This window comes from Camarhynchus parvulus, chromosome 1A, assembly GCF_901933205.1.
Source record: "Camarhynchus parvulus chromosome 1A, STF_HiC, whole genome shotgun sequence".
Taxonomy (NCBI): domain Eukaryota; kingdom Metazoa; phylum Chordata; class Aves; order Passeriformes; family Thraupidae; genus Camarhynchus; species Camarhynchus parvulus.
The window spans coordinates 1,202,830-1,216,967 of NC_044586.1; positions in this window are offsets into that span (position 1 = coordinate 1,202,830).

Consider the following 14,138-nt stretch of genomic DNA (forward strand, 5'->3'; position numbering starts at 1 on the left):
TTGGGTATCTTTCTGTCCTGTGTCTTTGTCACTCCACTAAGCTGAAAAGCATCAGCATGTTAAAACTACTCTTTTTCCTTTGTAAGGAAACCCAGTGACTCCAGATCTCTGTGCAGCACCACCAGGAGCAGCAGCCACCAGGAGCTGGAGCTGAAAGGTCGTGCCAAGGCTTCCATGAGTTATCTGGGGCTGTGAAAAACAAGGCACTTGCTAACTCTGAAGAATAACTTAACTGCACACACTCGCCCTGACCTGAAGGTGCTGCCTTTGGGAATGTTTCACAGCTTGACACACAAGTGCTGAGCATCCAAAGACACCAACCTGGCTCTCACAGTCACAGAACAAGCTCTGCTTCTCCACCAGCCAGGCTCTCACTGCATCACTCTCTGCACCCACGTACACTTGGCTTCTCCCCGGGTGCTGATGGCAAACAAAGCAGCACTCAGTCAATTCCTGTCACGCCTGGAGTGACTTCTGACAGACCAGCAGCACACAGTGATCCAGGAAAAGCAATCTCTCCCCTTCATCCACAGAGACCAGCTCTACACCAAGGTGCTACGTTCACCCCCAAGAACCCCACAGAGAACTCGTGCTTAGGCTAATAGCTTTCAACAAAAAATAACAATATTTTAAAAATCAGGTTTCTTGCTACACGATACAATAAAAATGCATGTTTTTCTTCTTAAACACATTTTAGCCTTTGTGAGCTTGTGTGAAAAGACCCCATTATGAGGCCTGAGTTATTTAAGCAATATTGGAAGTGCCCCTGCCCTTTTGTTAATTTGCTTGGCTTGGTGCACACATGGCATTTGTTTTATATCATGTGTGGAACTTGCTTCTTTAAAAAGTCTGCAGGTTTCAAATTCCTCCACTTTTGATAGATGTACTGTATGTACTGTTAGGTTTAAAAAAAGTTACAGGTGGCTGCTATTTTCCCCAATTCAGTCCACAAAAGGCCCTTTATTAAAAGAAGTCCTTAATGAAACAGAAAAGTAGAGCTACTGTATGTGAGGTTGCAAAGAGCTCTGGTGGAAATATTTGGTGTTTACATTTTGCTGAACTATTTATACTATGGACACACACTACACTAAAGGCTCTCTTTTCCCTGCATAATAGAAATCCTTGTGACTGAATTCTATATACTCAGTATGGTTTACATTTTTTATCCAGCCTCACCACATTTTATTCCACGGTGTGTCTGCAGGGCTCTGTGGGTCTGCAGCAGAGCTGTAGAATAGCAACACCTTCTGGAAGAAGGGAGGCACTGGAGAATCCTTGCTGATCCTTGCAGCTTGTTGCTCCCACCAGCCAGTGTACATTACTAATAAGGCAGAAGCTCAGAATAATAATTAAAATACTTCACTGGCTGTATGTGCATTTATTGCTTCATTTAGCAGTAATTGAAAACTCTGTGTAGGTTTGTTTATTTTCTAATATCTCTTTCAGAGACTTTTCATTCAGAGTACTTTTACCAATTAATATTCAGCGTTTTAATTGCACCAGATTTATGGGTCTGAGTCTCTGCTCTGTCCAGCTTTTGTCTGGTGATGTGAAAAAGCAGAAAAGGCAGCAGCCACCTCCTCTCCCCTCAGAGCAGCACAAGGAGCATCCCTAAACCCTGCAGCAGAGCTCCTGAAACCGCAGCCCAGCAAAGGATGTGCAGTGGCCTGCATTTAACATCTTACAACCTTAGATAAGCACCACAGCCTTCCTGGTGTCTTTATAAACAAAACTCTGCCCCTGCAGAGCCTTGAGCTGCCTTTGGCATTGGGGCTCTTCAGTTTTTGCCAAAAAAGACAGGCAACCCTTTGGGAGTGTTGCTAGAAGACAGCTTTGCAAGCACAAGTAGGAAACAGAGGGTGGCTGGCACAAGGACTCCTTTAACTGCCTTCAACTCCAATCTATGGCAATATTTTCTTTTGCAAAGTACTGCAGAGAGATGCCATTAGAGCAGCAGCAGCAGTAGTAACAGCAGTAATAATAATAACCATACCAGCTCTAATTAGATCTTTGAACAGAGGTGCAATCATTTTCACACCACTGCTGTAAAGATGACTTCTGCTAGAGAAACAGGGAGGACTGCATTCCTTGAAAGGCACTGTCAAAGGACAAGAGGTAAGGAGAGGGACAAAAGAGCTTCCACATTTAAACTTTGACAACATTTCAAGCACAAAATTTGCTTTAATGGTACCTAACTAGTGAACAGTCTGACTCCAGAACACTGGGCATTATTCAGAAGAAGGATTATCAACTGCTGCCATATTCAAGTGGCTCGGAGGATGCAGGACTGACAGTCCAGATGAGCCTCATAAACCTGGATGCCTTTCCTCAGACAAGGCAAGGCATAGTCTGGTTCTGCTCTGGTCTGGTCCTGATGAGAAACCCAGGGTCACATCTGACAAGTTTTGCTGATTTTGTAAAGTTAACACAAGATTTCCGTTTTGCTTTTAATTTTCAAATGGTGTGTCTGAGCAAAATTTGCTGCGTTCCTTGCTTTGACACTGAGTTTCTGTATCTCCCAGGCCTCATTCACACCCTTGGTCAGGATTTTGTTTTTCGGGCTATTCCTTTCCTTTTTGTACACCCTTCCTGAAGTGTCAGCTCCTGCCCACCTAATAAAGAAGCCAGTGTACTGCAAAGCATGCACAGTGCAGCCATCATCCACAAACCACTCTTAGCTCACTCCATTATGCAAAACAGCTCTGAGGAGAAGCCTGCTGGGAAATGCAGAAACAGATTTTTCCATGATGGAAAAAAAAAAGAGCGTGCAAGGTATGTTTAGGTGTGTCAGGGGAGAGAAACTGTTTAAGGAAAGTAGTTTGTCAAAGGTTTTCATGATATATCTGATTTTTGCAAAGCGTTTGAGGGCTAAAGATGTGGTACACCCCCAGCTAATCATGGCAAACACACTCCACACCTTTCTAAGGAACTCCATGCCTGTACTAAGGTACAGGGATCCATGATCCTGCAAGAGGGCAGAATGCAGAGCAGCAAGGAACCCATGAGGGGGCTGCAGGCAGCTGCTCAGCGTGGCCAGGTGAGAATAGCTATCAGAGCAGCAGAGGGAAGGCCATATGGCACCAGCTGTGCTCTGCCTCCCAGCAGGACAGCCTCTCCTCTCATGAATATCATTTCCACAGCCTGCACAAGAGTGATCTGCTATTGCAATACGCTGCTCCTCTCCTTTTCCTCACCTGTACCCACCACCTTGGGGCTGCTGAGCTGTGGCACAAAAGAAAAAGACAGCGCAAGGAAAACTGCAGGCTCTGAGCCCTTCTCTGTGATGGTGCTCCAAAATGAGCCACTAAAAAGGAGCACCAAATTCACTAGGGAACCTCTTCCCTGCCCCTTCTGCTTGCCACATCTGTAAATGCCCAGAGCCAGGGGGTGATGGCCAGCAGGACTGTCACAAAGCTGGTTTTACTGACAAAACCCTTTTGTCACAAACCCTTCTCTCTGGTTCTGCCAGTCCAGCCTTGCCCAGCTGACACAGCCCCAGAACATCCTCCAAGCTGGGGAATGGGTTAATCCCAGAGGTGCCTTAAACAGCTGGAACAGAGGCTAGACAGAGTTAAAGGGAATGAAAGGATATTTACTGATGTGCCTTCAAAGGCCACACCCTGGCAGTACCAGAGCCACACTCATGGCTCTGTCTGGATGGCTCCAAGATGGAAGGAAAGGAGGGCTGGGTCACAAGATCTCACATTTTTATAAGTTTTGGTCCATTTGCATATTGGAGCTCATTGTCCAATTCCAGCTTTAGCCCCTGCAGTCCCACCCTGCTTGTTTTTCTCTCTCCAGCCCACGGTGTTTGTGCTCTTGGGCCTGGGATTTGGACCATTTGTCCTTGGTGCCCAGCTGGAGCAGGAATTGTTTTGTCTCCCTGCTCTGTACAGAGAGCTCACCGTCCCCTAATACAAAACCCAGACCCACACACTAAAGCAGCACAGAATCTGAAAAAATAAAACAAAAATAAAAAGCTAAAACCCCAGGTATCACGAGGACAAGAGGAGTTTGTGACAAACCAACAGCCAGCCTGAGAATCCCAAGCGGAATTTTAACGTGTCTGGCCTGGGATCCTCAATCGCTGATAATGACAGGCATTACCTGACCCAGCCAGCTCGGGGATCGCAGAGCTGTTCTCAAGAATTTGCAAATCCTTCTCCAGTTCCTGGCTCCTTCCCTCTGACTATCTTGGCAGCCTGTTCTGGCAGCCAGACTATCTCACCTAAGACTTCTCCAGCTGGTGAAGCATCTTGGCGCTCCTGCCTCTCCATGCCCACACACTTTCATCAACTTCAGCAGTAACCCTTTTAAGTGTTATCTCTTAGCAGCCCTAATTACTTCAAATACATTTTCTGCCTGCCGTTGTGGGACAGGTGGAAACTGAGCGCCATCTATTGCTGACTGAGAAAGGAAAGGCTGCTCTGCTGGGGATGGAGAAGCGGCACGGAGCTCCTGCAATCCAGCAGCAGCATCCAGAAACAATTCCACTCCCAACTGACGCTTAAAGCCTTGCTGTTTTCCAGAAAATACACCCATACGTTAAGGATGTGTCCCTAGCTACTTTTTTCAACCTGGAAATATTGTGAGAACCAGCTTTCCTGTAATATTTGTGTAATTATGTCATTAGTTTTGCCCAGAAATATTATGGCATGAATCTCTCTCTGGTGTTTATATCTGACACAGGCTGGTCTCTACACAGTTTGCAGTCCCAACACTGGCTGTACCTCTTTTCCAACTGATGTGGAAGAAGGGAGCAATCCCCAAGGCAAGCATCTTCCCCAAGGAAGATCCTTCCATTTTCCTTGGCTCCTTCCAGCCCAGGAGCACTCCAAAGAGCTGAGGAACAGAGCAGTGGGCAGCAGTGCCACTGCTGGGAGGAGGATTTGGTTTGTAAAGAGGCACCAACGTAAAGCCAAAGGTAATTTTCTTGTCAAAGGTCTTGGGACGTCCCTGCATGGGATAAAATCACAAACCATCCCCAATAGGACAAAAACTCTGGAAATACTACCAGGAGTCTAGGGCAGATAGATTTCCACGACAGAAGAAAAAGCTGCATCTTTTGTGAGTCCCACAAACAACTTTTGAATATATCTGAAGGGATGCTAATTGTTAGCACTGATGATGATGCTGTTAATTTCTGCTTCTCACTTTAAGCAGCTATTGCAGTCTTTTGCACAAAAATGCGAAGGTTTGTAGTGAGGACAAAGTTAAGAGAACCGATGGGAGGAGATCTGAAAACACTAAGGCAAATTGCTGCTGTACACAGGCTGCAAAGACCAGGAGCATGTTGTCTATATCTGTGATGTTTCCAACAGATCTGGCTGCAAAGATTCCTGAGAAAAGAAAAGGGTAAAGATGACAAAAAAGCTGAGCAACACCCCTTCAAAGTGTCTGCAGCCATAAAGCTGGGATATCTTCAAACTCTTAGGAAAAAAAATATCCCTGATACAATGCAAGCTCCATAATACCTGTTACATTTTTTTTCTAAAGCACTACATGCCTTAGAAAGGAATAAATGATGTTTAAACATTATTTTTTAGCATATATGATGGAGATGAAAGGTGAAATATTTCTATCAGGCAGTTTAAAAATGGAAAATCCAAGGAAGAGGTATGTTGGGTTTATTTTGCAAAATATCCTTAGGATTGTCAAGGTTGTTCTAAAGGGTTCTAAAACCTTGCTTATGATTTTGGGTTAGGCTTTATTACTGACTCAAAAGTCCACTTAAACTGTATAATCAGCACATAATAAGTCAGGTATAGTAAGTCAGGTAATGACTCCTTGCTTTTTGTAAATGAATAAAATCGTTTTTCCTCATAAATAACAGAAAGGGGAGCAAGAAAAAAAAAATCATTCCAGTTCAGGTGTGTTGTCCTTGAGACTCGTTCTTCTTGAGAATCATTATCTGGGCTACAGGATATAAAACTAAGGGAATCCTCAGTTTTATGTCCTGTAGCCCAAATAATGATTCACTGCTGCCTAGAAGGTAGGAGGCCACTTTTATCTCCCAAAATGTGTTAGGAGAACATGGCCTGGTTCACATCTGCCTGAGGCTGAGCCTTTCCAAGAGCTTTGACTCTGCTCCATGCCCAGCTCCTTGCCTGCTCCCAGCAGGGGCAGCAGTCAGATTGTGCTGTCAGCAGTGCCAGGAGCAGAGGAGGTGTGAGCACAGCTGCATCAGGGGCAGATCCCACCCATCCACAGCTGGAACTGGGAGCAGTACAAACGACAAGGCAGGTGTGAACATCCACCTGCACTTGGTGCATTTGGACAAACACCAAAGGCAGCTTCACCGGAGGATCTGCAGGGAAAATTTGTCCCAGTCTGGTTTTGTCTAAGTGGCTGCTACTGCCAGCCAAGGAAAGAGTGGTGGTCCTTAGCCAGGACCCCAGTGGGATGAGGAGACCCTGGAGGGCAGGGACGTGCTCAGGACACCACACATTGACCCAGCTCTGACACACAGCAGGTACAGACTCACAAAGGTGCTTGGCCAATCTTCCTCCTCCCTGGCAGACAAGCACAGAGGGCTCAGGAGCCCCACCCCATGTCTTTCCAACAGGAAAACATCACTGAACACACCATCAGAAAGGCTGGACTTGGCTGGAATCCAACCAGCAGAGAATGTAAAATTACTTTGTTATGACTCTGAATGCTGCTGGTAATAATCTGGGGAGTAGTGATGAAAAAACAGAGAATGTGGTGTAAGAAAACAAATTTACAAGGTAGCACACTGGGGGTTAAGATGATGGTGGTTGTGCTCCACTCTTAGGTAGACTGTCCCAACTGCTCCCCTTTCTACATTATTTCAATATAAGAGGAATTTTATATTGGTTTTTATTTGGTTTGGAAGGAATATAGTACTAAAGCTTTTAAATAAGTACAGAATTAATTAATACGGTTATGCTTCTTGGCAGGACTAATATAAAAGGTTTCATGTTGAAATACACTACCTCTGTTCTTTGTATTTGGTTTTGCCTTTTTTTTTTTTTTTTTTTTAAGACGACAGGGTGCTGGATGGCAGGGAAGGAGAATATTTTTTTTTGTTTGGAGGGTTGACCTATTTTTTTCCTACACCACATTTAAAGCCCAGAAGGTAACCAGAACAAGACCCAATTTCCCAACCTATACCAAATCCTGGTATCAGATAAATAAGTGGTTATGGGTTAAAGCAAAAATGGTTACAAATGACCTTCTGGAGAGGTACTGCAGTCTGCTCCAGAAAGGAACGTGGTAGGAGCAGTTAGGGATGAGGGAAGGATATTCTGGTTTGAAGCAAATCACAGTACATTAGAAAAGCTCTGCAAAGCCTGCTCCAGCTCACACAAGCTCCCAGGGCTGTCAGGAAAGCACCAAAGGCCTGAGTTGCCTGGGATCAGTGAGTTTAAAGGCAATCTGTTCTTCCTGAGCTGGGAGAGCCCTGTGAGACTGGGACTCTGTTCCAAACTTCTGCTAACAGCCATGCCAGCTAGGAGCATGGTGAATTGTGATTTTTGTGATTTCCCCAGCATAGCTGTGCCAGCCAAAGCCCCAAATGACTCCGTTGTTCTTGCTAAGAAAAAAAGAAAAAAAAAGCCAAAAAAGTGCATTTCCTTGTACAACTTTTCCTGTGTGGGGCTGTGCCAGGTATGGCTTTACTGTACAAACACCAAATGCAGCTCCACTGGCAGATCTGCAGCCCTCTGTGTGCACTGATGGAACGGCCCTAAGAACTGCCATAATGTCACACTTGGGTTGTTCAGCAGGGCTGAAGGCTGATTATGTACAGCAGGTGTAAAAATCCTCACAGAGGCTTTGCTGTTCTCTTTGTGGTTGTTGTGTTGTGAACTTAAAATATGCAAGGTTACTCTGTTTTTCTTTTGTGCACAGAAAACAACTTCTTTCATCCTTTCTTCTACAATTTCTAGGGGAAGGGAGAACTGCACACAGCCCTCCATGGATGTCTTTCTTCAGGTAGAAGAGCCAAGCAGACATCTCAAGTTAAAGGAATAATTTGCTTAGAGAGTTAGAATTGTGATAAAGAACCTAGAGTCATCCTGCCTGTGGAAATCAGAGTGGTCACAACATGATTGCTGGAGACAAGGCAGGTTTTAGGTGCAAGCTGAAGGAAGAAAAGTTGGGAGTTCAGTGTTTTATTAGGGAACAAATGCTCCTGCAGTTCAGGCATTTGAAAATCGCATTAACCTGGAAAAGCAAAAGCAGGAACAAGATACAGACATGGATGTAATAGACACTGACTGCGGGGGCTCCAGGGCAGATGCCAGCTCCTATTTCTGCAGTGGAGGTCACAGAAGAACCTTTCTGATCCTTTTTTTCCCGTTTTTTCTTTCAAACCAGCATTACATTGTGCGTTTAAGCAACAAAAATAATTCACTGCTGAGCAGGAAGGAAGAGGCCAAGCACAGGTCTCACTCTGTGTCACTGTCACATTTTCTGAAAAATCCTCTTCGCCAGGATTTCTTCTCCTGGGAAGCTGAGAAGCCTCAGAGAGAAATGAAAACAATAATTGTCTGTTTCTCCTGTGTTTGCTGCTTTGGAATGTGGTCTGGAGATTGTTTACCAACTGGTCATTGGTTGATTGGTTTCATGTGAATTGTTTTAACTTAATGACCAATCACCATCAGCTGTGTCAGGACTCAGGAAAGAGTAATGAGTTTTTAATTAGCATCTTGTTAAGCCTTCTGTCTGTATCCTCTCTATTCCTTAGTATAGTTTAGTATAGTATTTTTTAATATAATATAAGTACATAAAATAATAAATAACCCTTCTACGAACATGGAGTCAGATTCTCAATTCCTCCTTCATCCTGGGGACCCCGAAAATACCACAACTCTCTCAGCCACTTCCCCACATCTTGCACACCCAGAGATGATGTGATCAGTTGGACACAGTGGTGACACATAAAGGAGCAAGAAGGCAGTTGTGGAACAACCTCCTTGAGCAGGCACAGTGAGCAGAGCCAGCCAAGAGCCACAATGCCCAATTCTTCACCAACACACTCAGGCACCTGTGGTATTTTCAAGGTCCCCAGGACAAAGGAGGAATTGATGAATCTGACTCCATGTTCTTAGAAGGCTAATTTATTATTTTCTTACATTATATTATATTAAAGAATGCTATACTAAAACTATACTGAAGAATAGAGAAAGGATACTTACAGAAGGTTTAACAAGATAATAATGAAAATTTGTGACTCCCCAGAGTCCAGACACAGCTGGACAGTTTGGTCATTAAGTTAAAACAATTCACAAGAAACCAATCAAACAATGACCAGTTGGTAAACAATCTCCAAACGCATTCCAAAGCAGCAAAGCAGGGAGAAGCAAACAGATAGTTATTGTTTTCATTCTTTTCTGAGGCTTCTCAGCTTCCCAGGAGAAGAAATCCTGGTGAAGAGGATTTTTCAGAAAATGTGACAGTGAGAGGCACCAAAGGGCTCCTGCAGTTACAGCTGCACATGCAGCCAGGCAGTTCTGGAGCTGGAAGGTTTTGGATAAGTCCCTGAACTGCAGCTCAGCCCATCCCTTCTCTCTGAAGCAATAACTAAAGTGTTTTTTCCATAGATGGCTGCAGGGCTTCCCTGTTGTGTGGGCTTGGGCCAAGATCACAAAGCTGAACACAGTAAATGCTTCAAGTCTCACCTGTGTGGATTCTTTTATGCTGGTTAATGATATAAAAGATCTTTGTATTTGCAAAACAGCTGGTCCTCAATTAGGAAAAGTGCACATGCAAAACTTACAGCCACTAGACGTGCACAGAAACCTGAATTTCTGGAATAGACTCCAAAGCCCTCCTTGCAACTTTCCTTCCTCCCCCGAAGTTCAAGCTGTGTTTGGTCCCCATGCCCAAAGGAGAAGGGATTAAAATTGACATTCTTCTGCAAAAAAATATAGCTCTGTGCGCACATGCCTGCTGCTGGTATCATTAATTTGCTTCTGAACACTCAGAATCCCAGAAGGTATCACCTGGGGCTGGGAGCAGACCATTTAGGCAATGCAAACTCTCCTAAGGTTAGGTGAAAATGAGCTGGGTGTTTATTTGTTTAAACCACAATCCATACTGTAGGCTGACAAGGAATTCTAGAAGGTTTGGCCATGCATCAGCTTGATTTTTCTCGCATTTAAATGTCACTGTCAGCTGTAGGCAGTGCTCCAGCTTGTGAAGTTTTACTGAAACTGGAGGCAACACTGAACTTGGCAGAGATGTGATCACAGGGTTTAATTGAAAGAATAAGCCTGCTATTGCAAATTAATGTGGAGAAGGCAGCCATGGTGGAATCTGAATTCAGGTCCATCTGGGCCTCCCTTGCTCATGGATCATCCAGCCTGCCATGAATCCACCTCTGTCTCCAGGGAGCTGTTACCCCATTTTAGAGCTGGAAACAGCAGCTAGGAAGGTCACTGTGCAAACCCAGGGCACAGGGAATATTTCTGTGTCTGCTCTGGGGTGCCCTGACCCCCAGGGCAGCAGTGACTTTGACCCTCATTCATGGAGAAAGTTTCCCAGACTTCAAGATAGACTGGAATCCACAAAAGTGTGAAATAGTTTATAGAGAGTAGTGTGGGTGTATCATTTGGTGAGAAATTTAGGTTTTGGGGTTTTTAGTATGTTGTGGATGGAAGCAAGATGCAGGGCACAGGGTGTTGTCCTGGGTTTCTTCTTCATGCTTCTTCTTCCTCCTTCTTCTCGGGTTTGGGTGGCATTTTGTAATTGGGCAGAAAAGTCTGCATTGGGGGCTCTGTGGGATCAGTTATTGGGTTAAAAGGGAAAATAATCCAGGTGTCAGTTCTTAACTTGATAGTTTGGATAGTTTAAAAGACCTTGTACCAAGAGATTGTTGGCCACTTTGTGCCTTCTAATGAAAAGCTGCCCAGCTCACAGTAGTGAGACTGTTTGATAAGAAATAATCAACACCTGAGTTTTTATTTAAACATGAATTACTGTCTCAGGTGCCTTCAATCCAGCCCCAGAAAAACCCACAACTGGTACCCCCACAGGTGACCTGTCCTGCTCCAAGGCACAGGCAGGAACTGACCAAGGATAACTGCTGATCTCCCCTTCCTTTCCAGATTGCTTGTCATTTTTCCCTAAAGAAAATCACTTCTCTGATAAACTTCTATTACAGGTTGCAGAGAAGTGTGTATTATGCACACCAAGAGAAGCAGTGTCTTTTAAAAATAAATCATTACAAGCCATCCTGGTTCTTGCAGTTTACTGTAATTGCAGTTTGATTTTCAGTTTTCCTGTGAAGGATCTCAAACTTATCATCTGATGACTGAATGAAGTAGTAAGTGTTACAATATTTTTGGTTGATTACTGATTATCTGTGGGTCATAATGCCATTTTTTCCCTGAAAAATTACTTTTATTTTTTAAAATGAAAACCATAACACTTTCTGGCTACCACCTCTACGCAAACAAAAAAATTATTTTCCCTGATGATATCTGTTTTCTCAGAGAAAAAAACAGGTTAAATAACTCTACAGCAGATTAATTTTGCCCTGAACTTCAAATCTAATTTGATGAGAGTTTCATTGAGTCAAACACTGGCTCTCCTTCATGCTGCTTAAATTGCAGTAACAGATAATAAAGCCTTGTTCATGCTACCTTCTCTTTCCAGGAAAAAGTTGCCATAAAGAGGCTGTGAGGCTTGGCAGGGACATGCGCATGTTCAGAAAATAAGGCTGGAGTTTTAATATGATCTTATCCTGTAAAACTGGGGGAACTTTCCCTTTTTTCAGGCTGAAACTTTCCCTTATTGACACCTCTCTTAACTCCCAGGTTGTGTTATCTTAGTACTAAAAAGCTTGTCAATATTACACATATGCAAAAATGGGTAAATAACACAGATGTTGATGCTTTGTTGCTGATGAAATGCGAAGGAAATGTGGAATAAGGAGTCTTCCTTTGTGCCACTCACATATACCAGCAGAAGGGAATCCTTCCAAGGGACCCTGAGAGCCAAAGAGGAACCACCAAGCTCTAAGATTCTCCCTAGGAGATGTAAGGAATTGCAAGGTAGGAACTCAACAACACTTACCTCTCCAAACAGGCAGCCATCTGACCTAAAACTGTGCTGATTGCTGATGGCCCATATGCACAATACCAGCCTCAGTTACAAGGCTTTCATGCACATATTGTTAAATAAGCCTCTGCCCAGGCTGGCAGATTGCAATCTGGATTCCCTGAAGTCACAAAATAACTATATAAATTGTGCTTTGCCTCTTTAGGAAGTCAGACTGCAGAAGGGAAAAAATGCAGCATTGGGGTCTCACTGGATTCCTTCCATGACATCAAAAATACAGGCAGCCAAGCTAGGTAATACTGTCTTCAACTTATTTTTTAAAAAGGAGTCTCATTTCAGTAATGGGACCAAAGCCTCATTTCAGTGATGGGACCAAAAGGTTCCTCAGACAGAATTCTTCCAATGTGCAATGCAAGCAAAGCCCACATCCCCAAAACTGTGTATCTTTGGTCCTGAGGAAAACACAGGAAAACACACACCACCAGCTCTCTTTGCTTGCCACCTCAGCAGACACAGAGCCTGCAAACTCAGCAGCCTGAGGTCCTTGAGAAATCTGAATGGTTTTGGATAAGAGACTCAGATTTGGATTAGAGACTCACCTGAGAGCAGCCACCAGACCCTCCCAGCCAGGACAGAGACACCAATGGATGATGATGGAGACACCAAAGAGAGCACAAGGAAATGTCATTTCTCTCAGCAGGGCAGGGTGTCCCTCCAAGCACCTCTCCACTAGCCAAATAATGGCTTTGCAAGGGGAACTGTGTGGTGATTGCAGCCATCTGAAAGCAAAGTAAAATTCTGATTACAACAAACTGAACACAGGTGGGATCTCTCCCCACTACTGAGGGACTGACCCACTCCTTCCCCTCCATGGAAAAGGGATTAGAGAGGATTTCTAACCTTAAAACCTTTCTAACCTTAACCTTAGCCGTAAAAATATTCTACCTGCAAAAGAGGGAGTAGCAAAGGGCACCTGTGCTATGAGTTATGCTTACAGGCTGGTATTTGTGGGAGTGCACTTTTAAGATAGGAATATGAACACCTGACAAACTTCCCAGATTTCCTGTTCTTTGTCTGATACAAGGATAGATTCTTCTATGGAGGGTGGGGGTGGTACGAAGGTTTTAAGCATTTCAAAGCAATGTGATTCTTAGGAGGATCCAGAACAATAGGATGGTCATCCTTAGAGGTAAGAAATCCCAGGACAGCAGGCTAATCTGTGACATTTTTCTGCAAATTTTAAAGCACTACGGTTTCCTAAACAGATGGGCATATTTTTCACTGTCTGCTCTGGTCAGTTTTCAGACATGCCCTCATGACACAAAATCTTCAAAAAGCCCTTTCTTATCCAACCTGGGACTTCACAGTAAAGCAAATATTACAGACTTCACTCACAGGGTTTGTATGAGCTAAAGGAAGGTTAAAAAAAATAATTAACCCAGAATTCAGCAATGACTTAAGCAAGGTCTGGTGCATTAAAGTTTAAGAGCCGTAATAAAAGTGTCTGGCACCTGGGATATAAATCCTGACGTGTCATAGGGGCTGATTTCTGGCTGGTTTCTGGTCCTTCAGACAAATGCTGCTGTGGGGAGGAGAGCAGCCCTGCTCTCCTGTGTTTGGCACCTGGACTTGTCCTTTATCCTTCCTGCGGCCAGGCAGGGATCTGGGCACCCTGCAGCTGGTACAGAGCCAGCAGTGCCACAGAGGGGAGAGCAGGGACAGGGCAGCTGGGAAGGAGGGGACCTGTTCCCTTCATCACCCTCAGAGCACAGAAATCACCTCGAGTGAGCTTCTGATCCAACACCAGTTCAGTCTCTGCTGGAACTGGTGCTCCCACTGGCTCTGCTTGGTGATGAGCTGTGTGAGTGTCACTAAAGGGCAGCTGAGCCCCAGACTGTTTTAGGACTGTGTGCAAACCCAGGGCACAGGGTTTCTCTGTCTGCTCTGGGGTGCCCGGACCCCCAGGGCAGCACTGACTTTGACCCTCGTTCACAGAGAAAGTTTCCCAGACTTCAAGACAGACTGGAATCCACAAAAGTGGATATAATCCACAAAAGCGCAATATTATATTATTATAGAGAAATAGTGTAGGTGTATCACTTGGGGAGAAA